We start from the raw sequence: 27247 nt of genomic DNA, 5'->3' as shown, positions 1-27247 counted from the left end.
AGGAAATAGAGGAGGCAATCCAAAAATTCATATGGAACAATAAAAGACCCCGAATAGCAAAAACGCTCCTCAACGGAAAGAACACTGCTGGAGGAATATCAATACCAAATTTCAAACTCTACTATAAAGCCATAGTAATCAAAACAGCTTGGTATTGGCATAAGAACAGACCTCAGGACCAATGGAATAGAATTGAAAACCCAGAAATGAACCTACAGACCTATAGCCATCTAATCTTCGATAAGGAAGCTAAAAGAATAGAATGGAAGAAAGACAACCTCTTCAGTAAATGGTGCTGGCAAAATTGGTTAATTACATGTAGAAAACTAAAGCTAGATCCTTATATATCACCCTGCACCAGAATCAACTCCAAATGGATCAAAGACCTTGAACTCAAAGCAGACACTCTGAAAACATTACAGGATGGAATAGGAGAAACCCTAGGTCTCCTTGGCTCAGGTCGAAATTTTCTGAATAGAGACCCGGAAGCACAACAAATCAAAGAAAGGTTGGACAAATGGGATTGCATAAGATTGCAGAGCTTCTGCAGGGCAAATGACATAGCTGGCAAGATCAATAGAAAGCCCACCGATTGGGAGAAGATCTTTACTAGCCATACAACGGACAAGGGTCTCATATCTAAAATATACTTGGAACTCAAAAAATTAAACCACCCAACAACAAATCCTCAAAGAAACAACTGCCCAAGAAATAAGTGGGCGAAAGACTTAAAGAGAAGCTTCTCTGAAGAAGAAAGAAGGATGGCCAATAGACACATGAAGAAATGTTCAACATCCCTAGCCATAAAAGAAATGCAAATCAAAACAACACTGAGATATCACCTCACTCCAGTTAGAACAGCAAAAATCAAGAACTCTAACAACAGATGCTGGAGGGGATGTGGACAGAAAGGAACCTTACTTCATTGTTGGTGGGAATGTAAACTTGTTCAACCACTTTGGAAAGCAGTATGGAGGTTCCTCAAAAGACTTCACATAGATCTCCCCTATGATCCAGCAATCCCACTTTTGGGCATTTACCCAAATGTTTACAAACAAGACCACACTAAAGCTACCAGCACAACTATGTTTATTGCAGCATTATTTACCATAGCTAAGATATGGAACCAACCCAGATGCCCCTCAGTAGATGAATGGATCAAGAAAATGTGGTATATATACACAATGGAATTCTATGCCTCCATCAGAAAGAATGACATTTCCCCATTTGTTAGGAAATGGAAAGGTTTGGAAAAAATTATATTAAGTGAAGTAAGCCAGGCCCAAAGAAGCATAGGTCCCATGGTTTCCCTTATTTGCAATATCTAGTATAGGTATGAGTCAAGCGGAAAAGGTCAGATAATGTGATGTTAGGAAAATGAACCCTTAAATATGTACTTTAATGTTTTCGTTTCTTTCATGCATGTGTTTCTAACGCATTTATAAGATTATTTCTTTGTTGCTTTGTATGTCCCTCCCCCACAGTGTAACCCCCGCTTTCACTATATTTGATGTCAGTATAACATGTGGAGGAGATGGGGACAAACAAGTTGTTTAAGGATTCAGGTGGACCTGTTGCAACAATGAGAAGTACAAAATGTCATGTCAAAACCAGCTTTACAATGTGGGGGGGTGAGGGGGGTATAATTGGGTGGGGGAGGGGGGTAAAATTGGGTGGGGGGAGGGGGGAGGCGGGGAAGGGAAGTGAAGGGTAAACAAAGGAGGAGGCTGCAATGCTTGGTAAGAAATGTATGCATTAGCCTGCCCATGTAATTGTAGCCCCTCTGTACAGTATGTTCTCAAATAAAATAAAATACAATTAAAAAGCCAAAAAAAAAAAAAAAGAAAGCAATATAAAGGAAAAAAAAAAGAATTTGAACAATTACTTTCTAACTAAATAACAACAACAGCAACAATAATAATAACAACTCACTATTTTCTTCCAGGGCAAGCCTAGCCTCCTTCAATGGGATATTTATCATATGGTATATTTCCCTTTCCAAAAACCCTTATATATCTCTATTCATTATTTCAATTATAAATAAGAATATCTATAGTCTTTGTGGGCATCACAGAGCAAATATAACAGGCCTTCAAAACTAAGAATTTTCCCATTTATTTTCCTACCAATTTCATGAGCATGAAAGGAATTTTCTGGCAGTTATCACTAAACTATGACACTTCTACAAATATTCTTTCCTTTAGCAGTCAGGCTAAAAGAGCAAGAGGACCAAAGAACTATAAGAGACACTTTTACCCCCTGAAGAATCAGAAAAGTATGACTCTATCTCAAGCAATATATAGAGCAGAAAATCTGAAGATGTTGGAAGCCATTAAATGGGAACCAAAGAAAAAGAAACTAATTTAAGAAAAAAAAATGAGTTTCTATGGTATGTGAGCAGAGTGCTGAAGTAGCTGTAAGTTCTAGCCTCGGATACCTTAAAAATCTCATCATATTTTTTCTTTGATCACTTAACAATATAAGAGTTGTGTATTTCAAGTTGAAACGTTAGTGAGAAAAATGAAATTCTGTTTAGCCATTATGTATGACTAGGGTTTATGTGTACGTTTTGAAAGCTTTAAACACCACCCCCCTTTCCCAGTTTCCGCTCTGTGGTCCTCACTCCTTCTGTCTAGTTTTCTAAAGAGAGGGAGTAACAAAACCCACTTTGATTACTTCCTGTTGATTCAAAGATTATGTAAACAAAAGAAAATCCTCAGACAGCATTTGACACTCGGGATTCGAGCCACTCATTTTGTAGTTCACCATGGATCTGTGGCATTTGTGGAGTCATGTAAAGCAGTTTACAGACAGGAATCACTTTCTAATTAAGAACTGCTAATTAAAACTTTATTTTTCATAATTGAGCCTCTAAATTTAGCTTTGTATATATGCAAAATAAAAGGTTACCTTTCCTGTCTGTTCTTATCGTTGCTAGGCCTACTCTGTTTTTGTTTTTGTTTTTTTTTTTTGTCAGTGGTGGGGCTTGAACTCTGGGCCTGAGCGCTGCCCCTCAGCTCTTCAGCTCAAGGCTGGAGCTTGAGCCACAGCACCACTTCTGGCTTTTTCTGTGGTGCTAAAGAATTTAACCCAGCACTTCATGCATGCAAGGCAAGCACTTTACCACTAAGCCACATCCCAGCCCCAGATAGGCCTACTCTGAACCCAAATGGAGATGGATTTCTGTCCAATGCAAAAACCTGCTGTAATTTAGTATTTATTACTCATTGCTTCCCCTGCCTCTATGTCATTATTACTAATATAATAAATGACAAATGATGGTAGACATTGTGAAAAAATTAATTACTAAATTGCTTTAGGAATTAGGTTGATTTCTTTTCTTTCTTTAGTACAATAGTGTATCAATTCAGCATGTGTATTCATCAGTATAATGTATCTTAATCAATGCCACCATTCCATGGTTCTTCCTCATCTCTCTTTACACTGTTCTTTCAAATGGGCTGGTTCCACTTGTAATCAATATTTTTTCAACTCAAGTTAATATATTTTTGTTGCAGAAGGATACAATTCATATCTTTGTGGGTACAGAAGTGTGTTTCTATATATTTGTGTGCCTAGGTATGTGTGGAGGTGTATGTGATGTGTATGTAGAAGGGTGGGTGTTCTATCTTCAAGTAAGGAAGGTCTATCTGATATTTGCCTGGCACACAATGTGCTTCTACTGTGTTGACAAGCGTGAGACAGAATATGAGGAAGCTATTTCAGAGGCCTTGTTTTCCATTGGCCCTGTATGCAGAAGAGTAGGAGAGGATGAGAGTGGAATCTTTTATGTTTTTGAGCCATAGTATTGGGAAATCAAAGCCAAGGTTACTAAGAACGATAGGGTTTGCAATATTTTATATATTTACCAGATTTCTGAAGATGAAAATGTTCTTTTTTTTCAGGAAAGTGTTTATAACATAGATCTTTTAGTTTGAATGATAACAGACAAGATTAAAGTTTGAAGTATTGCTCTGAGTTAACTAGGGTTTAGAAATATTTTACATCAACTTGCTAACACATCAACGGAGCTGTGAAACAGTCGAGTAAAATACGTACCTTGCAGAGGGGGTGATAGTGATAGTCAATTTTGTTTTAACCATCCAAGCATAGATTGGAGTGCATTAAGTGGAGGAAATGAGTCTAGGACGATTGCATAGCTCTGGAACAAGATTGCTTTTCACTTTAGCACGGTCTGTGCAGCCAACATGAAAAGGGAGCTGTGATATTAACTATAATAGTGGTGATGATTAAGTAACAACCAAGTTTTAGGGAGTATCTTGGTGGGATCGCAGTGGAAGAAAGGACAAAGCAAAATTCAGCACAGTGCAGACAATAAAACCACTCTTCTTGGCAGTTCTTTCTCTTTCTCTGTTTATTTAGGGAACAGCAAAGGCTCCTATCTTATTGTTCCACTTGAATTAAAAAATATACTCAGTTCGACCTATTAGTGAGACTTGGTTATCCCTCTTTGTATGCTTGCTTGTGTTTTAGTAATGGAAGCAGTGATGGTTGAAATTAACTGTAATTGAAAGCAACTGCCAAGCAAGTTACTGTTAACAATTTTTTTCATGCTACAGATTCTATTGCTATACAAATGTTAGCCCATCCTCGTCTCTTGTATTATGAGATTTTTAATAGACTTTGCAATGAGTTTGCAAATTCCTTGTTTTCTTTTCTTTTTTCTTTTTTTTTTTTTTGTTTTTTGGTTGGTCAAGGGGCTTGAACTCTGGGCTTGGGCACTGTCCCTGCACTCTTCAGCTCCAGGCGAGCACTCTACAAATTGAGCTACAGCATCACTTCTGGCTTTCTGGCGGTTTATTGGAGATAAGAGTCTCACGGACTTTCCTGCCCAGGCTGGCTTTGAACCACAATCCTCAGATCTCAGCCTCCTGAGTAGCTAGGATTACAGGCGTGAGCCACTGGCGCCCGGCTTCCTTGTGATTTTGTATATATGAGTTGTTCAATCACTTTGGAAAGTCTTTGGAGTCTTTGGAGGTTCCTCAAAAGACTCCACATAGAGCTCCCCTATGACCCAGCAATCCCACTTTGGGGCATTTACCCAAATGATCACAAACAAGACCATACTAAAGCTACCAGCACAACTATGTTTATTGCAGCATTATTTACCATAGCTAATGGGACCAACCCAGATGTCCCTCAGTAAATGAATGGATCAAGAAAATGTATATATACACAATGGAATTCTATGCCTACATCAGAAAGAGTGCCATTGCCCCATTTATTAGGAAATGGAAAGACTTGGAAAAAATTATATTAAGTGAATAAGCCAGGCCCAAAGAAACATAGGTCCCATGGTTTCCCTTATTTGCAATATCTATATGTCTGAGTATATGTCTGAGTGAAGCAGAAAAGGTCAGATAAGTTGATGTTAGGGGAATGAACCCCAAGATAAGTATTCAAATGTTTTTTTTTTCTTTCATGCAATTGTTTCTAACATATTTATAAGATGATTTTTATGTTGATTTGTATGTCCCTCCCCCACGGTATAACCCCTGTTTTCACTGTATTTGATGTTGGTATAATTTGTGGAGGGGAAGTGAAAAAACAAATCGTTTAACTAGGGATACAGGTGGACCCATTGCAACAATGAGATGTACAAGTTGATACGTCAAAAAATAAACTTTACAATTTTGGCGGGGGGTGGGGGGAATATTGGGTGGGGGGAGGGGGGAAGTATGGGAAGGGATGGGAAGGGGAAACAATGAGGAGGCAACAATGCGTGATAAGAAATATACTCATTATTTGCCTATGTAATTGTAACTCCTCTGTATGGTATTCTGACAATAAAAAAATAAATAAAATTTTTAATAAAAGAGTTTAGTTTGGAATGCCCAATCCTAAAAAGCCAAGATTGTGTCCACCTCATGAACAAGCCTGTATGCAAAGTGATTTGTATTTATTACAGGAACACATATTATACTTAATGTCAACAGACTGAATAACAGGCCAAAGTCTCTTTAATGATTCATTCAACCAGTTCTTGCTAGATATATCCTATTTTCCAGATCTGCACCTCTAGGCCATCTAGGGAGGAAGATGAGCAAGTGGCTCAGCCCCCAGAAGAGTGAACTCAGGTTCCATGTTGGTGACTACACAAAAGGTTAATGTGTCAGGGGAATTACAGAGTTAAAGGATCTCTGCTTCTGGTGAAGGGTCATTGAAATGGGCTAGGGAGTTAGAAACCATGGCTATATATTTTTAAATAGTAATATTCTATTATACATTTGGGATCTATATTCATGATGCTCATTTGTTTTTAAAATAGAAGATTTACTCATCAGTTACAGGAAACAATACTGAGCTATACAATTACAAAATTTCAATTCTCACCACCAGGGTGTAGTAGAAATACTCAGCAGAAATGGTTCCTTGGGTAAAAAAAGAAAGGATAGAGAAAAACGGAAAGGACTATTGTAAAATTTCTTGAGTAAACCCAGAACATTAGAGCTACTGCACAGGTCTTTCTCTTCTTTGCATTCCAAAGAATATTTGTTCTAGAAGAACTGGCTATTTATAAGTGTTTGGTTTTTTCCTCTTCCCCACTACTTCATAGACAGTCCAAGACAAATGTCATGCATATTGATTGACACAGTGTCAGAAAATCATACATAACTCAAACATCTGTCATGCTTTTTTGGAAAATTTATTATAGAAAAGATGATGTGTTGTTTAAAGTACAACATTTAAAGTGTTTTATTACTGTATTAGTAGTTGAATTCAAGACTTCCTTCTTGTTAACCAGGTATTCTCTCACTTGCTCCATGCCCACAACCTTTTTTATGATTTTAGTTGTTTTTAGGTAGTGTTTTTCATTTTCTCTGCAGTCCAGCCTCTATGATCCTCCTCCCTATGGTCTCTGCCTAGTTGAGTTCACAGATATCTGTCACCAACCCTGACTTGTTAGTTTAGATAGATAATATCTCACAATTTTGGTGGATGAACTTTACCTGATTCTCCAAATACTGGAAATGATAAAGTAACAAAAGCATGAATACTCATTTAGAAAATCTTAAGCATATAAAGAGTAATTCTATAAAGAGTAATTCAGAAAATTAAATCGAGTTCAGCAAGATTACATTTGTACAAGTTCTTATGTAGAAAGTATATTTTATATGATAAAACAAACAGAAAATGGAAAAAATTAAGGAATTATTTAAATAATACCAAATCAAAAAAGTCTAGAAAATGATTAACCAATTTTTGAGAACACCTAAACATTCAAAACTATAAAACATTACTGAATGGAATTACAAAAGCTAAGTATATGGTAAGATATATTATGATCACAAATTAGAAATCAATGTTATTAAAATATTAGTTTCCCCAAGTTTCCTACTGATTCAATAAAATCCCAGTCATAATCCTAGCATACTTATTTGTAGAAATTTCTCAGTCTAAACTTTTGTGAAAATAAAGACCTAACAAGAATTTCAAAAACAGGCTTGCATTAGAGAAAAGTTGTGGTCCTCACACCAATAAATTTTCAGGACTTATAATAATAAATATAGAATTCCATTAGCATAAAGATCAAATATATATATGTCAATTAAATATAACAAAGCATGCAGAAATTGATCTAGTTAGTACACTTTACCCATTTGAACCAGCCATGATTTTTGTCCATTATTTTAAGGAAGAGTCTTGCTTCCTGCCCAACCACATGCCTGGAGACAGAGCACCTAACATAGGTTTCCTGGTGGCTTGAATAACAAGCTCACACCACCACCAAATTTAGGCTTTCACTGCAAAAGGGATGATGTGAAATTCTTTTTAATGGGGCCAGCCTTGAACCATGATCCCAGCAATCTCAGCCTCACGAGTTGTTAGGATTACAGAAGTGAGCCACCAGCTCTGGACTACCAATTGATTTTGGAGTGAGGTTCCAAGGTAATTTCATTGGGAAGGGAACTTATTTTCAAAAAATAGTTTTGGAGCCATTGGATAAATTTATGGGAAGAAATAATCCTTAGCTCTATTACACATCATATGAAAAACAAGATCAAGATAGATCATAAAGTAAAAAATTGCCACTACAATGCTTCTAGAAGAAAGCATAGAAAAGTATATTTGAAAACTTTTGGGGTAGATATAATATACAATGTACAAACCATACAGAAGAAAGCATGAAAAATGTCATCCACAATCTGGAAGAAAATATTCTCAATACATTTACCAAAAAACTACATAATGAAACCAAGAACTGGATCCAAGACAAATAAACCATTCCTTTAAATCACTAAGAAATATAAACAGATGAACAAAATGTAGTAGTTAAGACTTGAAGCTACTCTTCATGAAAGGCATAGTTAATATAATCCCTATGGTACTTAGTATCAAGGAAGCCTAATGGCAATAAGATTAGCACATATTTGTTGAGTTGGAAATACATTCCTTTTTAATATCATTCATTCCATGTTAAACTCTGATTTGTTAGAATATCCAAGTCAGTCATTTTCACTCCTACCTGTTGGTACCTAGTGTTCAGCCATACACCAGCATTCCATCTTTGATCAGAAACTGGGCTTTGAAGCCTAGAAAAATCAATCCTATTTAGAACTTTTTGTTGGTTCTTAAGAAAAATCTTACTAGTACTTACATGATATGTTATATTTCTGCCTCTAGGTTGAAGGAAATAGTATACAAACTATACTGAATTTGTGCCATGAAAATCTAGTTTGCTATGGCCAATTTTATGAACATATATTAGATATTGTCTAACAAGAACCTGTGGAAGTTGTGCATTTGTTACTCAGGTCTGTGATCCTAGCTACTCAGAAGGCTGAGATCTGAGGATCGTGGTTCAAAGCCAGCTCAGGCAGGAAAGTCTGTGAGACTCTTATCTCCAATAAACAACTCAGAAAAAGTCAGAAGTGGTTGTGTGGCTCAAGTGGTAGAACACTAGCTTTGAACAGAAGAGGGCTCAAGGACAGTGTTCAGGCCCTGAGTTCAAGTCACAAACAAACCCTATGGGAAGGGGAGGAACTGTTAATTGGAGAGAAGATGCTGTTGTATTAAAGATGGTACAAGAGACAAGCAGAAATGGTCAGATAAGTTGATGTTAGGTGAAATGAATCCCAACATGACTCAAATTGTTTTTCTTTCTTTCTATTGTTTCTAACATATTTATAGGGTAATTATTTTTTGTTGCTTTGTATGCCCCTCCCCCACGGTATAACCCCTGTTTTCACTGTATTTGATGTTGGTATAATTTGTGGAGGGGAAGGGAAGAAACAAATTGTTTAAATAGGGATACAGGTAGACCCATTGCAACAATGAGATGTACAAGACATTATTTCAAAAAATTAACTATCCAACTTTGGCAGGGGGTGGGAGATATGGGAAGGGGGAAGCAGGGTGGAGTGATGGGGAGGATGGGAAGGGAAGGGAAGGGGAAACAAAGGAGGAGGCTACAATGCTTGATAAGAAATGTACTCATTACATTGCCCATGTAATTGTAACCCCTCTGTACGGTATTTTCACAATTAAAAAAACCTATTATTAAAAAATAAATAAACAAAAAAAAACCAATTTGAGCCAGATGCCAATGGCTCATGCCTATAATCCTAGCTACTCAGGAGGCTGAGACCTAAGGATAGCAGTGGTAGATTAACCTGGGCAGAAAAGTCCATGAGATTCTTATCTCTAGGTAATCACACAGAAAGCTGGAAATAGAGCTGTGGCTCAACTGGTAGAGTGCTGGCCTTGAGTAAACGAAGCTCCATAATGACAGTGCCCAGGCTCTGAGTTTAAACCCCCCAACTGTTGTCTTGCTTTAAAATTTGCCTGTAATATTGATCAATATTGTCTTTCTTAACTTGGTGATGAATATATCAGGATCATTATACTTTCAATCAAATGTGTGGAGCATATGACAAAAACTTCATTAGTTTAGATTTAGTTATCCAGCCCTTGTTTTAACATCAAAGTTTTTCTTGTATCCTTCCTGTCCTATGTATAGGTGTTTTCTACCTTCTTTGTTTCTTCTTGCAAGTTTTCTTTCAAAATTTTGAAAGTAAATTCCCTATTTCCCTTTTCATTACCTTACCATTACTTTCTTCTTTAATTAAGGATGCTGCTATGGCTAAAATTATATGTGACCTTGTCCCTGATTTTCCTTTCCTACAACTTATATCTTCCCATTTTTCTATACTCATTTCATATCATATGAGGATATTGAGACTTTTAACTTCACACAGAGCTCAGGTCTTTCAAAAACAACCACTGTTAGGAATATGGTAATGAAAGAAACTACAGAAAACTATGGAATTAAACCTGGTAAATGAATGTGACATATAGAAACCTAGCTGACAGTCTTCACAGGGGAAGAGCAGAGCAAGGCATGTGTGAACTCTTGTAGTTGCTAAACGTTATAAACGATCAGGGAAGATTTTTACCTACCTTAAACTTTAAATGTATATGCTATACTTTATTTATAAATACCTCCATGTTCCTATACATTCACTTAAAACGATGGATTTTGTTCCCTTCCACACATAGCATATCATAATCCTATGAACAGTGCCAATACTTTGACAAGAGTCTATTTACTAACCTTTTATTGATGTTTGCTATCAGAGGGCCAAGGCAAATATGAGTCAATTTTGAACAGGTTCTAATTATATTAGGACTAGATATTCGAAAAATGACATTGAATTAAGTCAGGATAAGGTCCAAATCAAAAACATGTTCTAGAAGTAAGAAGATTATGAAGAATGGAAAGCAGATTTTGACTTCTCTCCTGTGTGATCTGTCTTTACTTTGGTAAGGCATACACAGTCTTCAGACCGGGAGGTGTGGGGGTGGGGGAGGGAAAGGTGCCCATTTTCCTTAGCTTTATAGCCTCAATTGGGTGCCATTCTTTTGAACATCCTCCATTGTATTATATGGTATTTCAGTAATTTCTATGAGTTAGTTTTTTTTGCCTTCTTCAATACATTGTTGTCAGAGATCATTTTTTCAATTCCCAAACACCAGCATCGAACAAATAAAAAATGAAAAAACTCAATAAGCCGGGAGCCAGTGGCTGAAGCCTGTAATCCTAGCTACTCAGAAGGCTGAGATCTGAGAATCATGGTTCAAAGCCAGCCCTGGCAGGAAAGTCCGTGAAACTCTTATCTCTCGTTAACCACCAGAAAATCAGAAGTGGTGCTGTGGCTCAAGTGGTAGAGCGCTAGCCTTGAGCTGGATTGCTGAGGGACAGCGCTCAAAAGTTCAAGCCCCATGGGAAAATAAAAGGTCAGTAAGTTTTTAACTCAATAGCATTCAGATTTTCTGGCTGGTTGGAGTAATTTTCCAACCAACTGTGCTCCTACAGGGAATTGTTCCTGTGGTAGAGAGCTAACCACTTGGTAGATCTTTATAATCTCAACTTTGAGTCATCTACATTTCAATGTTTACTTAATGAAGCTTCTCCCAGATTTCAAGTTTTGTGATTAAAAGTTACATGTTTTATGACTAAAATTTACATGTTGCATTTGAAATGTAATATTTCATTACTACCCCTTTTTAAAGTAGATGTCATAATTTTTAGAATGAAAAATATTTTGCATATTTATGTATGTATATGTACATACAAATGTTACAATATATCCAGGACTAAAAACTGTCTGGACTAGTATAAAGCACCGTTAGCCACTAGCTAGTTGGACTGGGGCACGCGTTTCCATTTTAGATTCAGAATGTTGGTAGGAATAAACTAATCTCTTTAGTAGATGTGATTTTGAGTTTGAAATCTATGCTGCTGACAGTATCATTAATAAAGTAGGACTGTCATTCCTTTCCTGATACTTGAAGATTGAGCATTGAACAGCAAAGCCTCCTTCTCTTCCTGGCCAGCATAGGTGTGCTTGAGTTACACTGCACTTTTCCCTGAAAAAATGAAGAGTATTTAGGGATCTTTGAGTGTTCTCTCCGAATGCTTAGGGGAACCTTTGGTCCCGTGGACAGTATACATTTTAAACTCTTATGTTTGAAGTCGTCTTCTGAACCTATCCACTCATTCTTTTACCTACTTCAAATATTCCTTGATTTTCTACATAAAAATCCTAGTTCTAAGCTAGAAATTTCTGAATTCCCTTGCCTCTCTCCCCATATGACATCATGGCATCAAGATTCTGTCTTCAAACTTACTCCACAAGGTTCCCAAAAGAAAATTTGTCCCCCTAAAAAGTTCGTCTTCCTGGCTTGGAATGTGGCTTAGTGGTAGAGTACTTGCCTAGCATGCATGAAACCCTGGGTTCAAGTCCTCAGTACCACATAAGCAGAAAAAGCCAGAAGTCGTGCTGTGGCTCAGGTGATAAAGCATTAGCTTTGAGCAAAAGAAGCTCAGGAACAGGGCTCAGACCCTGAGTTCAAGCCCCAGGACTGGCAAAAAAAAGTACACCTTCCAAATCACTATCCATGTCTTGAATGTCACATCATCACCATCACTTCCACTATAGCCACATCCCATAGGCCAAGCGGTGTGCAGAGAAAGACATCTCATTTAATCTATTCCACAGACAAGTCCAATGGCAGTGCCTAGGATGAAAGTGAAGTGTGGGGAAGTTCTGTGAAATCCAGGAAGCAAGATGCCAACATGGGAACCCCTGACACCCCAGATCCAGAGCTTTGTACAGCTTCCTGCATGCTGCGCTCAAAGGGCAGCACTCTTACTCTACCTGCTTTGTCGATGCTATCTTTCTTTTTTTATTTATTTTTTATTGTGAAAATACTGTACAGAGGGGTTACAATTACATGGGCAAGATAGTGAGTACATTTCTTTTTTTTTTCCCCCTAAGCCCCGTGAGTACATTTCTTATCAAGGACTTGTAGACCTGTTGCAACAATGAGAAGTACAAGTTGTCATGTCAAAAACGAACTTTACAACTTTGGGGGGGAGGATTGGGGCGGAGGGAGGATGGGAAGGGAGGGAGGATGGGAAGGGATGGGAAGGGTAAACAAAGGAGGAGGCTACAATCCTAGATGCTATCTTTCTATCCCAGTGTTCTTCTCTCTTCTAACCTTCCTTTGTAAGAAAATATACAAATCTTACCTTTTGCATGAATTCTTCCTTTGACAACTTCATTCTCCACGCAGATTCAATCACTCTGTAAGGATATCATATTTAAATTAATCATCCTATTACATTCAATTACAATCATCCTGTCTGCCTCTCTGAAGTTAAACTACATCTTACTTATCACCAACACCCTCTTTTTGCTTGTCTTCAGCACCAAAAGTTGGCCCATTACTGTTCTCATTACCTGATAAACATTGACCGCATTATTATAGCATTGTAGGGTAAAGTGTTTTCAGTAGCAATGGCAGCAGCAATACCAGCATTCATTAATTATTGGATAATCAGATAATTGAATGGCAGAGAAGTTGTGAAGCTTTCCAAATTCTGGGAAAGAACTACCACAGAATGCCATATTACAGCCCCTTCTCAGGAGCTTTCTTGGGGGATTACTATCAATGCACCTCCTCAATTTTCCAGCTTCTTTATTTTAAAAATGTAAAAATGATGTGCAGAAGGATTACAGTTATGATTCAAGTAATGATACATTTCCTTTTGAACAGTGCCACCCTGCCGTCATTCTCTCCCAGTTTTTCCCCTCCTGTCTTCCCAAAAGTTTTATAGTTCATTTCCAAGATAGTGTCTAGTGAGTTTCACTGCTGAATTGTTCATCCTTTTTAAAAAACATCTTGAAGTTTTTATTGGCTTAAAAAAATCCAGTTTAAACTATAAAATTCAGTTTGAACCACAATCGAGATTACAGTGTTTCCAATGTATTTCTAAAGCAATTATTTTATTCAATAAAATAGAGTTAACAGCAAAGTGTAATGTGAAGTTTTCAACCCAGTAGTTTGTACATTTAAGATAAACTGAAATTTCTATTTAACAGCACTTAACTGTAAAAAAAAAAAAAGGGGGGGTATTTAGATGGTTTGTCAAACTTACCCATATGAATGTGTTTAAAAACACAGTGGTATCAATGGGGTAACCTTTGTAATCAAGCAGAAGAGATGTGTAGGGATTTTCCTTAATGCCAGTTTATCCTTAATCTCCTGGGAGTACCATTTCATAGTTTGTTTACCCTTTGTCCCACCATTTCTGTGCTTCTCCTTTCCATTCCCCAATCAGATAAACTTATATATAAGACAAAGGGTACAGAAATCAAAAACAGCAAAATAAGGGAATAAATCAAAGAAAAAGTAAAGAAAGAACCATAAACAGTGTAATAAAAAAAACTCTTCCATTTCTTGGAGTTCATTTTGATAAGCATCATTTTATACGATCTTAAGCTCTTGTGATCCTCTCCTAAGAATATCCTCCTTCATGTGAAATTCACACAGTGAAGTAGTCACTGTGTGAAAGTTTAGACTGCTATTTAATTATTCATTTGTAGATATAATTATTTGTCTTTTATTCCATTGGGTTATTGCAGATTTGTAGACATATTCTAGTTATTACCTATGTGGGAAAACAGGCAGCCTGTTTCTTGTTGGGTGTGGCTTACTTGGCTTATAATGACTATAAGGAGAAATATTATTTTATTTATTTATTTATTTATTTTATGTGGCACTGAGGAATCAAAAGAGAAATATTATTTTATTTATTTTATTTATTTTATGTAGCACTGAGGAATCAAATCCACAGCCTCATGCATGCTACCAGTAAGTCACATTCCCAGCCAGAAGAAAAAATTTTAAACCCTCATTTATATTTGTAGATAATATATTTCAAGGAAAGGAAGTATTACCCAGTTTCTTAGCTCTCCTTATTTTTTCCTTTTTTCTATGTCTTGTAGACTGCAGTTCAAATGTGAAAACAAGTTGGTTCCCTGCTCTTAGACATTAATGGATTTTGCTAATTGACATAGACAAGGACTGAAATAAATTCACAGTAGGAGTTCTAGTTATTCTTTCTTTAGCAATGAGCTAGCACACTCTTTCATCTTGTGGATGCTATTGAAGTTCAGCTAAGTTTGGGGAGTACATTGGGTTTCTGGACAGGCCATTTAGTATAAGACTATCTTGCTCACTATTTCTAAAGAAAGTAAGAGTTAAAAGCCTAAAGTTCTGCTCCTCAAATCTAGTTTATTCAGTTACTGTAAATACACATTATACATTTGAGTATCACTAATCTTAAATGCTTTCATTCAGAAGTGCTTTTAATTTCAGATTTTTTAGATTTTGAAATATTTCCCTATAGATAATAAGATCTCTATGGAATGAGACCTGAGTCTAAACATAACGTAAGCTACATTTCATATATATACATATGTACATACATACATATATTTATCAAATACACATAGACTGAAGTTAATTTTATACAATGTTTTTAGTGTGCCTGCATTTTAACTACAACCTGTTCCCTGCAATTGTGGAATTTTCTGTTTGTGTCACATTATGTTCAAAAAGTTCCAGAGTTTAGATTTTTGAATTAATCATGTTCACCACATATTAATTTTCTTATGTGGCATCAAATAGAGTATTAAAGAGTAAAAACCACATAAACGTAGTATAAATAAAGGCTTCTAACAGAGAATGAATGGGAAAATAATACATGTTGTTACCAACACAGTTATTTCCCAGTTCTTTGTAATTATATTTTGTTTTTTATTTTTCTTATTTCTACACTTATTTTATCTTTATTCATATTTATTTGTTGTGCATTGTGGTGTTGTGAGGAGGTTGTATTTTTGTACGTTTTTTATTGTAAAAATGCTGTACAGGGGGGTTACAGTTACATGAGCAAGGTAATAAGTACATTTCCTATTGAGCATTGTTGCCTCCTCCTTTGTTTTCCCCCTACTATCCCTTCCCTCCCCACCTCCACAACTACCCTCCCCCCGCCCCCCGGCCGAAGTTGTAAAGTTCGTTTTCAACATAGTGTTTTGTACATCTCTATTACAATGGGTCAGTCTGTATCCTTATTTAAGCATTTTGTTTTTTCCCTTCCCCACCCCGAATTAGAGAAGTATATACAAGATGAAGGGCAGCAACATCAAATACAGTGAGATATTCTGATTTAATACACCTGGGATGAAGCCAGCTATTGAATTTCTCCCCCAAAAACCATTCGAGTAATTTTGGACTATAAATAGGTATGATAGTCTCAATCTATGCTACTAGTCTTGCACAACCAACTCCAATATTAAAATTCAATATAGTATCATCTGACACACAAATTTTGTTTTCTAGAGTTTTAGGACACAAACTATGGGAGTTGAAATATCATTACAAAGAGATCTTCTCGTCTGAAGTTAAATAAGCTGTTGATCAATCTTTAACATAATTTTAATATAAACAAAATCAAATCAATTCTCCTTTAAAATTTTCAAATTGAAGGAATGTAAACTATAAAATCAATGTCAAGGGGAGTCAGATGGACGAAGTGGAGCCTGCACTACTGCTTCTCAGCATCTCTGATTCTTAAGTGACTTAATTGTCTGAGGCCTACAGAGGGCACAGGTTTTAACCACAAGCAGAGAATCTAATCCTCTCATTTCACAAGTGAGGAAACCAAGGGCCAAAGCAATGAAGCCACTGACCTTGGAAATCTCTGTTAGAATGAGAGAGTCCAGACTGTAGACAAATGTGTTTTGTATTATTGTGTTTGTTTACTTCTGCCAAGAGAGGGCTTTAAACAGCATAATGAGTTGCCATTGTCCTCATTATAATTTTGATCAACAGTATGCCATTCTTTAACTTGGATTTATGATTGCTCACATAAATGGAAAAAAATACATGTAAAATTAAATTCATTTTATTATGCCATTAAAAGAACAATTCCATTTTGTCAGTTGGGAAAAATCTAATAAAATCAGATGTTAAATTAATTAAGTAGAGTAATAAAATGAAGCTTCAAATTTGTAAAATTGGATGTGGATGAGGCTCTGTAGAGGAAGAGATGTGTGCTCTCATAAGATGGAATCCCATGGGGTTTCTCTTGTGTACATTCAATGGAAAAATACAAAAATTAGCTGAGTTTCATTGCTGTGAGACCCTCAAAAGACTAGCTAATGAGCATCACAAAAGGAAATGATAGTCAAGGAAAGGAATCACTTAACTCAATGTTATCTCTGTATTGCAATCTGATCTCTATACTTACCTTTAAAATTTCTAAAGAGTGTTGATTTTAAAACTTGAAATTTAAGGTTTTAAAAACAAGAAACAAAGGAGGAAGCTACAATGCTTGATAAGAAATATACTCATTATCTTGCCCATGTAATTGTAACCCCTGTGTAGAGTATTTTCACAATAAAAAAAGGAAAAAAACTGAGAATATTTCTTTTAACATGTACCTTCTAACTAGTTATGGCAAATGGGTTATTGAGTATGCATCTTGTTTAGTTTTAATAACTTTGAACCATATGGTCTATGGCTATATTCTGTTTAGAAAAGGAAAACATGGTTAATGTAGATTACTACCCCTGACCCTCTCCCTGAAGGATTAAAATGGCTCATTTTCTACAGCTGAGAGGATATAAAATGTTATTTTCTTTATATCTTAATAGCATTGAAGGTTATTTGAGAGGCGCATATGCAACTTAGTAGGATGTCACCGATTGTATCACCGGTGGCATTTCCTTAAGAGCAAAACTTGAATAAAAACACAAAACAAATATTGAAAATTTTCACTAGCTTGTGGCCTGGGGCAGAGAGACACTTTTCTTGTCAGTAGTACTTAATTTTATTTTTCAAGGAACATTGTAGATGAAGAATACCTTCGGAAATGTTATAATGCTAAATCCTGCATTTATTGAAAGATTAAAAGAATAAGGTATAAGATATCCCAGAATAATTGGGGCAAGAGCCTGTGGCACTTAGTACATTGATGAGATTGGAATATAGTCTTCACGTTAGGGTTAAGATTGCCTTGCTTATATGCAATATGAAGGAAGAATCTGGCCTTAAATTATCAAACATGTTATAAATAGTAAAATGTTTTGTGAAGAGGAACCATCTGTTCTAACGCATCAGAAGAAGACAGACTGAGGAAGTCTTCAGGAAGGCTCCTAGGGCTCAGGAGTAGCTTGACAGTCACATTGGCATTCTCTGCTCCTCTGGGCTTCACTCAAGTTTGTCATTTATTCCAATCTTGTCAGATATAAATGTAAACACACCTGAGATAAATATTCCATTCCAACCAGGATTCTGGGCTCACTAACAAGATAAAACCAAGACAAACTGACTCTGTGAGTGGGAGTCTCAATTCTGGATGCAAGATAGAATTACCTGGGAAGCTATGGAGAAATGAATCCCAATGATTGGGTTCCACCGCAGGTCAATCAAAGCAATGTCCCTACGGGATAGCTCATAGACATTAGAAGAATTCGTTACAAATTCAACAGGTGATTTAATGCTCAGCCAGCTTTAAGAACTTCTGTTCTAAAATGAAAATATAGGAACAGTACTTCTGCCAATGTAACTGAAGGGCTTGGAGTTTTTTCCTCCTACCCCCCACCATGAGAAAATTCATTTGTGTCTTTTACAGACATAATAATTTCCTAGAGTGTAAATTATCTCTGTCTTTTCTTTTTAAATTTTGGAAGAGACATTTCCAAGAATATACCAGCTTTTGGCTGGCGGGAAGAAGTCACAATCTGGTTACAGAAAAAGCCAATATATTATATAAGAAAAACATCTTGTCATAGACTATGATTCTGGTAGGCCCATGAATATTTTTTGATAATAAAGCCAAATCTTAGATTATATTTTTCCATAACTCACAGTATTGGATGAGAGATTCTGTTTATGTTCAGTTTCATTTCTTTTCTATTTGCAAGTCAGAGAACAAATTAAGATGCATCAGTACAGCAGATTCATTCAGGACAAGGCTGAAATAAATAAAAATACCAATGGATAAACTCCACCGATATGGAATTGTCTGCATCTTGATGGCATTGTATTATTTCTGTAGCAGTGTGTTTGTAAAAAAAAAAAAAGCAAAACAAAACAATTACTCTGAAAGTAAAGAAGTTTATTTCTAAGTTTGCTCATGCTGTTCCCTCTCACCAAACACTTGAAGTCATAATAGGGAGAAGCATAAGTACCAGGAATATCAGTTCTTAGCAGAACCCAGAAATGAGAGATTCTATATGACTATACAGTGACTAGGATTGCATGGTGATGGGAAGAATAACTTGTTCCCCAAAAAATTTTAGTCAAAGACCACTGATATAAGGAGAAAAATGTGGACAACTGCAGGAAAAAAAATCAGGCAATTTAACAAGAGAAAAACCCACTGAGGAGATATTCTGGAAATGACACCATCCTGAAGGAGGCCTGAGCAGTATTGAGAAGCAAATCAAGGCAAAGCTTCACCTAGACATATGGCCATGGTGAAGGAAGGATAGGGAGGAAAATACCAGATAAATGGGACCTTTGCCACATGTCATTGAAAACCTCAAGTTCCAGTTGCTCAAATTCTTCCTATTTGAACTAGAATGACTCGTGTGTAGGCAGGACAAAAACATTGGTGCAAAATAGGCTGGTAGAACAAACTTGTAAGTCCAGCCACTAGTGAGGCAGAGATATGAGAATCATGATCCAAGCCCAGCCCAGACAAAAACTTAAGACACTATCTGAAAGAAAGCAAAAGAATCGGTTGTGTTTGCTCAAGTGGTGCTTAGCACAAAGCCATGAGCTCAATATCCAATGCTACCAGTGCTACTACAAGATATAGAAAGAGAGAGACAGAGACAGAGAGACAGAGATGATAGACAACAGACAAAGAAGAGGGAGGAAAAAAAAAGAAGAGGGAGGGAGGGAAGGAGAGAGGTAGTGAGAGAAAGAGAGACAGAGACAGACAGACAGACAGACAGAGAGGGGAGGGTAGATTCAAGTTTGAGAGACTAGAAAGATAACGAAAAAAAGACCAAAAAATGCAAAACTAATGTACATTATCCTGATCTTGGTATGTCCATAATTTTCCATCAATAATCTGCCATACTTCCTCAAAGCAAATGAGTACATTACTACCTGACAAAAGAATTTCCTTATAAATTCTTTTACTGTCTATATTGTTGATAGTGATGGCGCATTTGACGTGTTGGGAAAAGAAGATTGTGTTCAAAGATATCAGACATTGGCCTAGCCTCTGGACAGAGATGCTCAAATGAAATCCACAAGTAACACAGCATTTGGAGCACTTTCAAACTCAATGGGCTACTACATTTTCCCTCTGTTTGGATTTTCCTGGAAATTCTGCTATGTGTTCTTTTTCTATACCTTAGCCTGCTACATACACTCTAGATGAAATACAGGAAACTCATACATCTTTCTACCACATCATTCAGTACTGGAGAAGTTACTTACTTAATGTATTTCCGTTATGAAGTAGCTCATGCCAATGAGTTATATGAGGCAAAGGTCTGTATCTGAAACAAAGGAAACAATTATTAACCATCTGAACAAGTGTATGAATCAATAGGTTTCCATGTTCAATTTTTTGTTCACCATATGTGTTGTTATTCCTTCCTGCAATCACAACATTATTTTTAAATTACATTACATCTTGACTACCATTCTTATTTTAAGTGATTCTGAAAAGTAATCTGGGTGCTGGTGGCTCACCTCTCTAATCCTGGATACTTAGGAGACAGATCTTGACAATCACAGTTTGAAGCCAGCCTGGGGAGGAAATTTTGTGACACTCAAATACCCAATTAACCACCAAGAAGCTGGAATTGAGCTATGGTTTATGGAATGTCAGCCTTGAACAAAACAGATAAGAAATCGTGCATAGGCCCGGAGTTCAAGCCCCAGAACTAGTGTGCCTACGTGCATGTGTGCACACGCACACGTGCGCACACACACACAATCTAGAAAATAGAAGATAGAACAAGACAATATTCATTTTAGTCTACATTATGAAACTTGATTTGATATAAATTCTTAACTTTTTTCCTAGAATTATTAAGCAGAGAGGAATAGGGGTATAATACATAGCATTCTCATATTCTGGATTACCAATGTTGCAGATTATATACTTTTGGTCCTATCATCTACTGTGACCAATATACCTGAACACCTTTATTATAGAATTCTGTTCGCTCACATATAGTAATACTACATAAATGAGTGAATAAACTTAATAACAGTACATTATGTGATATACTTGGTATATATGTACATAAATATATTTGCATAGTTACAGTATCATGATTATTTTTGCTTTTGTTTCTGCTTTTGTTCCTTGCTCATTTGTTATTCATAAACTTTAACCTAACAATTTCATTGCCTCAATAGGACTTAAAATTACCTTACAGCATTGAATTTTAGGCCTAATAAAGCCATGATGAAGTACATGTATATGAATCATGGGAATAACTGATGGGAGAATAATGAATGTTTTTACACCCACCATTGGTTGCTTTAATGATAGCTCTCATTAGGTAGGTGTAATTTTGCTAAGGTTCAATCTAGATTAACCTAATGTAATAGATTTTTGTGGCAAATAAGAGCTTCTAAAGCTACTTTACTAGTTTTGGAGAATTGATAATGTATGTATACTCTTTTCACAGCTACCATTACAGTTTTGTTCTTGGTCTATGGAAACATTAACAGCATTTCTCCTCTTGTTTGTTTCCCTCCTCTAAATTGACTCCAATTTTCATAAGGAGAAAAGGCTGCCTACTTGTCTCAACTTTCTGATTCTAACACACAAAGAGTGAGGTGAACAAGAAGAACACTCATTAAATACCTGCTGAATCTCTAAATGATGTAACCTTAACCAAGACATACTTTGAGCAGGGTGAATCAATCCAATTGGCAAACTTAGCACAACCTTCCACATTCTTGTCAGACTTAAATTTCAAGTCTGTATATGTCTGGAGTCCCCATTAACCCTATGTGTTACTCTCTAGTAGCATTTGCATTATCCAGGAAAGATGGATCATGCTTCTTACCTAGTGTAAGTGAACTTATTCCTCTCCTTGTCCCTTTCATCCTACAAGAAAACCAAACTAGAAATGGCTTATTGTTTCTAGAACACAAGCACTTCTTTCAAAGGCTTTCTGTAAGTTTTTGATAATTTCTTTTATATTTCACATATGTTTATTGTCAAGGTGATGTACATAGTGGTTACAGACATACGTAAGATAATGAGTACATTTCTTGTCAAATTGTTACCCCTTCCCTCATTTTTCTCCTACTTTCCCTCTCCCATTATCCCCCCCTCCAAATTGTATAGATGATTTCCAACATATTGTCTCCAGAATATCGCTGTTGCATTGGTTCCCTCTTTGTCATTTGTCTCATCATTCTGTTGTTTCCCTTCCCTTCCCTAATTCAGATTAATGTATATATAATACCAAGGTGCCAAAATCAAATACATTGACAACAGGGTATATGCCACAGGAGGAAGAACCTATAAAAGAAACAAGAAAACACATAGTAAATTAAAAACAACAACAGTAAAGAAAAACTTCTTGTGTCCATGTTTTGGAGTTCATTTCGCTTAGCATCCTCTTCGATAGTCGTATACACATAGCTATCTGCTCATCTGCTAAAATTATACAGGACATATACTAGTTATTGCAAATAAGGGAAACCATGGGACCTATGTTTCTTTAGGTCTGTCTTACTTCAATTAATATAATTTTTCCAGGCCTTTTAATTTCCTAACAAATGGGATGATTTCATTCTTTCTGATGGAGGTGTAGAATTTCAATATGTTCATGTGTATCATTATATATATGCGTGTATATATATATATGTATATATATACATATATATATATATATATATATATATAACATTTTCTTGATCCATTCATCTACTGAGGGGCATCTGGGTTGGTTCCAAATCTTAGTTATGGTAAATAATGCTGCAATAAACATAATTGTGCTGGTAGCTTTAGTATAGCCTTGTTTTTGATTGTTTGGGTAAATGCCCAAAATGCTGGGTCATAGGGGAGTTCTATGTGTAGCCTTTTGAGGAACTTCCATACTGCTTTCCAAAGAGGTTGGATAAGTTTACACTTCCACCAAGAGTTCAGTGGTGTTCCCTTTTGACCACATCCACTCCAGCATTTGTGAGCAAAGGACATAGCTAGCAAGATCAATTGAAAGCTCACAGATTGGGAGAAGATCATCACTAGCTAAACAACAGACAAAGTCCTCATATCTAAATGTACTTAGAAGTCTTAGAAGTCAAAAGATTAAATCCCTCGAAAACAAATCCTCAAAGAAATGATAACCCCATTAAGAAGTGGACTAAAGACTTAAAGAGAGACTCCTCTGAAGAGGAAATAAGAATGGCCAATAGACACATGAATAAATGCTCAACATCTCTGGTCATAAAAGAAATTCAAATCAAAACATCATTGAGCACCCACTGCTCTTCAGTTAGAATGGCTATAATCAAGAAAGTTAATAATTTTTTAACTTAGGAAGTTCAGTTTCAAAACCAGGTGTTGGGAATATGAAAGAATCTGTAGAAAAATCAAAACTAATGAACAAAAAACAAAAACCTCAATAGGATATTCTTGCATTTTAGGGATATATATTTCTCAAACTGTTAATTTGGTTTCTTCATGAATTTCTCTTAGGTTGGCTAAAGTATAATATATTTTATGTAAAACTGTGCAAGGTATTTTTGTTTCTCACTTCCTGTTAGAAACAATAAAGATTCCATTACAATGGTCTCAGTATTGTTAATGGTCAACAGTATCATTACAGTTTTAATTTTAAAAACGTATCTTTATGTGTACTAAATTGTATTATTATTGTTTCAAAAGTGAGACCATAGGAAGATATTCTTAGGAGAGGACCACAAAGGCTCAGTAGTGATGTGCATATGTTCACTTAAAATAAAATAATCTTAATAGAAATGAACTCCAAGAAATGGAAATGAGGTTTTTTGTTTTCTTTTTTTTTTTTTTGCTTTTTTTTGCTTTTTGATGTTGTTGTTTTATTTTTCTCTCTGTCACTGTTTTTGATCTCTGTAGCTTTTGACTAGTATGTAAGTTTATCTGTTTGGGGGAGGGTAAGGGGATCACAGAAATTTCAAGACAAAGGATGAACAAATGCAGCAGCAATACTCACTAGACACTATGTTGAAAATGAACTGTACAACTTGTGGGAGAGGGGAGTCAGGAGGGGAAAAAAACTAGGCAAAAATGAGGGAAGAGGTGACACTTTTCAAAAAGAAATGCACTCATTACCTGATTTACATAACTAACTGCACTGTACAAAGCTTTACAATATAAACAAACAAGGTTAAAAAGATATAATCAAATTTACTTGACTGAACTAGGGACAGAGCTCTATTTCCATGCCTGCCTGTGGGTGGAACTTCTGCAGTAGCCTTGATGACATGTTGGGATGAAGCCCCAATCTATCCTTTGTAACCAACCAGCATTACCTGTGGTTAGTTGTTGAAGTCTTGGGCCACACATCTACCTCAGCAATTAGGAAGCTTATGGCAGTGCTATATTGGCCTTGATTGTCTGTGGGCTCAGGATGTTATAGTTCTGTGGCATTTGGGGCCACAGTTGTGCCATAAGGTTCTTCCATAATGATCTAACAAAAGTCAGAGCCTTGTAGTATCCAGCACAAGACCAATGATCGTGGATAAGGCCCCAGGTCCCAGAGAAAGGCTCATTGGATGAGATTACCCTTTTAAGGTACTCTTTGCATTGATGTTGAACACACCAGCTGAAAATTCAGAATAAATATGTACTTGGCTTGCTCTCTAGAGGGGCAATAGTGACAATACATCAACAACATATTTGTAGCAAGCCTGGACTTTAGGTGCCAACTAGTGCTGAAATAGTGAAATGACTTCAAGCCCAAAGATATAAATGCTCTGTTCAGAACACTGTACAACCGAATACTAGCAAACACAGATCAATACCTGGAATCAACATCTAATCTTTCAATACTTATGTGGTTGGATATACAAGCAAGAATCAATAACTTTTGGAACACCCAGACCTCACTTAATGGTCAAAACCAGGTGCTCAAAACTGACCAGATAATAGTCAATATGGGAATACTCTCAGATGTAGAATTTAAAATAATTGCTTTAAGAAAACACAATGATGGTCAAGAAAGAATAGAGAAGTGTTTAATACACTATCAGAAAGACTTAATAGAAGAAATATTGCAAAGATCAGACATGTATGGGCTGAAAAATACAGTGAATATTTGCAATAATTAGTATAAGTCTAGGACAAGCAGAAAAGGTCAAAAGTTATGTACATATGATCATATAAGATGATGTTAAGTGAAATGAACCCCAAGATAGGGACACAACTTGTTTTTTCTTTCTTGTTATTGTTTTTCTTGCTATTCTTTCTTGCTGTTGTGATGTACTATGTGATTTTTTTGTTTCTTTTGTATGTTCTTTCCCCATGGTATAACTCCTGTTTTTACTGTATTTGACATGGGTGCCCTGCATCTTATATATACATTTTTTTTTAGTTTGGGGAGGGAAAGGGAAATAACAAAATGCTGAAACAAGGATACAGGTTGACCCATTGTAATAATGAAATGTACAAGGCATTATGTTGAAAATGAACTTTACAACTTGAGTGGGGAAGGGGGAGTTGGGGAGGTGAGGAGGGAAGAAAAACAATTTAAATGTGTTTAAAAAAACCCAGTAACTGAGTTGATGAAACAAAGCAAAGTATTACTAAACTCAAAGACGTATGATATGAAAAAACTCAGTAAAAGGATGAAAAAGAATAAATACGAAGGAAGACGATCTACAGGAACTTTGAAACAACATTAAAAAAGAGCAAATGCTCAAGTTTTGGGGATTCAGAAGTAACTTTAAAAAAGCCAAGGGCTAGAAAATATATTCTAAGAGACAATTAAGGAAAACTCCCCCAAACCTAGAGAAAGATACAAACATCCAGATATAAGAAGATCAAAGCTCACCAGTCAGACTGAGCAGATTTTCCCAAGATGAAAGATAAACAAATGATTCTCAATGTAGCAAAAGAAACAAGTAACATGTAAGGTGTCCCCTTATGGACCAGGAAAGGATAACAAGGTTTTTATAGGATGGAGGTTAAAATAATAATAAAAATAAACAATAATAGAACAACTCAGCTAACTGAGAATACTGTATGCAGCAAAGCTATCCATTAGAAATGAAGGATAGAGGTAGGTGTATCCAGACAAATAAACTAGAACAAAATATAGCTCTCTCAGACTTGTCTAAAAGAAATACTGAAGGTAATTCTTCAAACTAACAGATGTAAATGACTTGGAAGAAGATACTATAAAGTTTAAAATTCCCTTAAAGTAACAGCTATAACAGAAAACTCTTGGCAGGAGAGAGCAGACATTCTGGATTTTTTTTGCATACTACTAAAATGCAGTGTGCTTTATTTATAAATGAAAACAAATGAACAATGAATAGTGTCCCAGAAATTGAAAAAAAAAGTGGCACTAACAGTTCTTTAATACAGTACAGTATAGCCTTTATTTTCTTCAGGTATAAAGGTTTTATATTACATATAAAGATTCGTAAGTCAAATTTTGCAATCTACAAAGATTTACTTATTAAAACTATATTAATGCTTTAATAAACTATACAAAAAGGATGAGACAAACATGTGTATTTATAGAACTACTATCAGTCAGGCCAGATCCCTGTGGAAGGAATTCCCAGCATGACCTCATTCACCTGTGAGGACACAGAGCAATCCTTGTTTGGACATACACATTCATTTTCTTATCCAGAACAGATCCATTTTTGATCTTTTCCTTCTCTGAATGTGCATGTCAAGTTGCCGGCTTCTTATAGCAGACATTTACCTTCTTCATCCACCAGCCATTGAAAGGGGACTGGGGCCACGAAGATGATTGATTAAACTGATTCTATGGGTAGGGTTTCCTGGTGGCCCTCTTCCATCATCATATCTGGAATCCGATGACCTTTCCATAGCCTTTTCCTTTCTTCACATCTTGCTGTAGCAGAGTTTTGAAAAATGAAATGACACACTACACAATTCCCCAGGAGTAATCTGTTATCTAAGATAATCTCCACAGGGATTGACTCCAGCTGTCCAACACTTGCCCATTCAAGATGTAGACCATCTTACTCCCAGCTCCCAGCTTCCAGTTAGCTAACACACACACACACACACACACACACACACACACACACACACACACACACACACACACACACACACACACACACACACACACACATCCTGGCATTCTGGATTTTTATAAATTCAAAACCTAGAGCCCTTCTACGATTAATAGCT

At 36.1% G+C, this 27247-nt stretch overlaps 1 protein-coding gene and 1 pseudogene across 1 annotated transcript in view; one reads left to right on the top strand and one right to left on the bottom strand.

Annotated features, from left to right (window-relative positions):
- Positions 1-27247, top strand: part of B3galt1 (beta-1,3-galactosyltransferase 1) — a 570431-nt gene that overhangs the window by 87450 nt on the left and 455734 nt on the right. The gene's annotated exons all lie outside the window — the stretch shown is intronic.
- On the bottom strand, positions 26795-27071 carry LOC138835575 (selenoprotein K-like; annotated as a pseudogene).

This window comes from Dipodomys merriami, unplaced genomic scaffold, assembly GCF_024711535.1.
Source record: "Dipodomys merriami isolate MVZ:Mamm:240054 unplaced genomic scaffold, mDipMer1.0.p SCAF_1, whole genome shotgun sequence".
Lineage (NCBI taxonomy): Eukaryota > Metazoa > Chordata > Mammalia > Rodentia > Heteromyidae > Dipodomys > Dipodomys merriami.
This window is presented reverse-complemented; position numbering and strand designations above follow the sequence as displayed.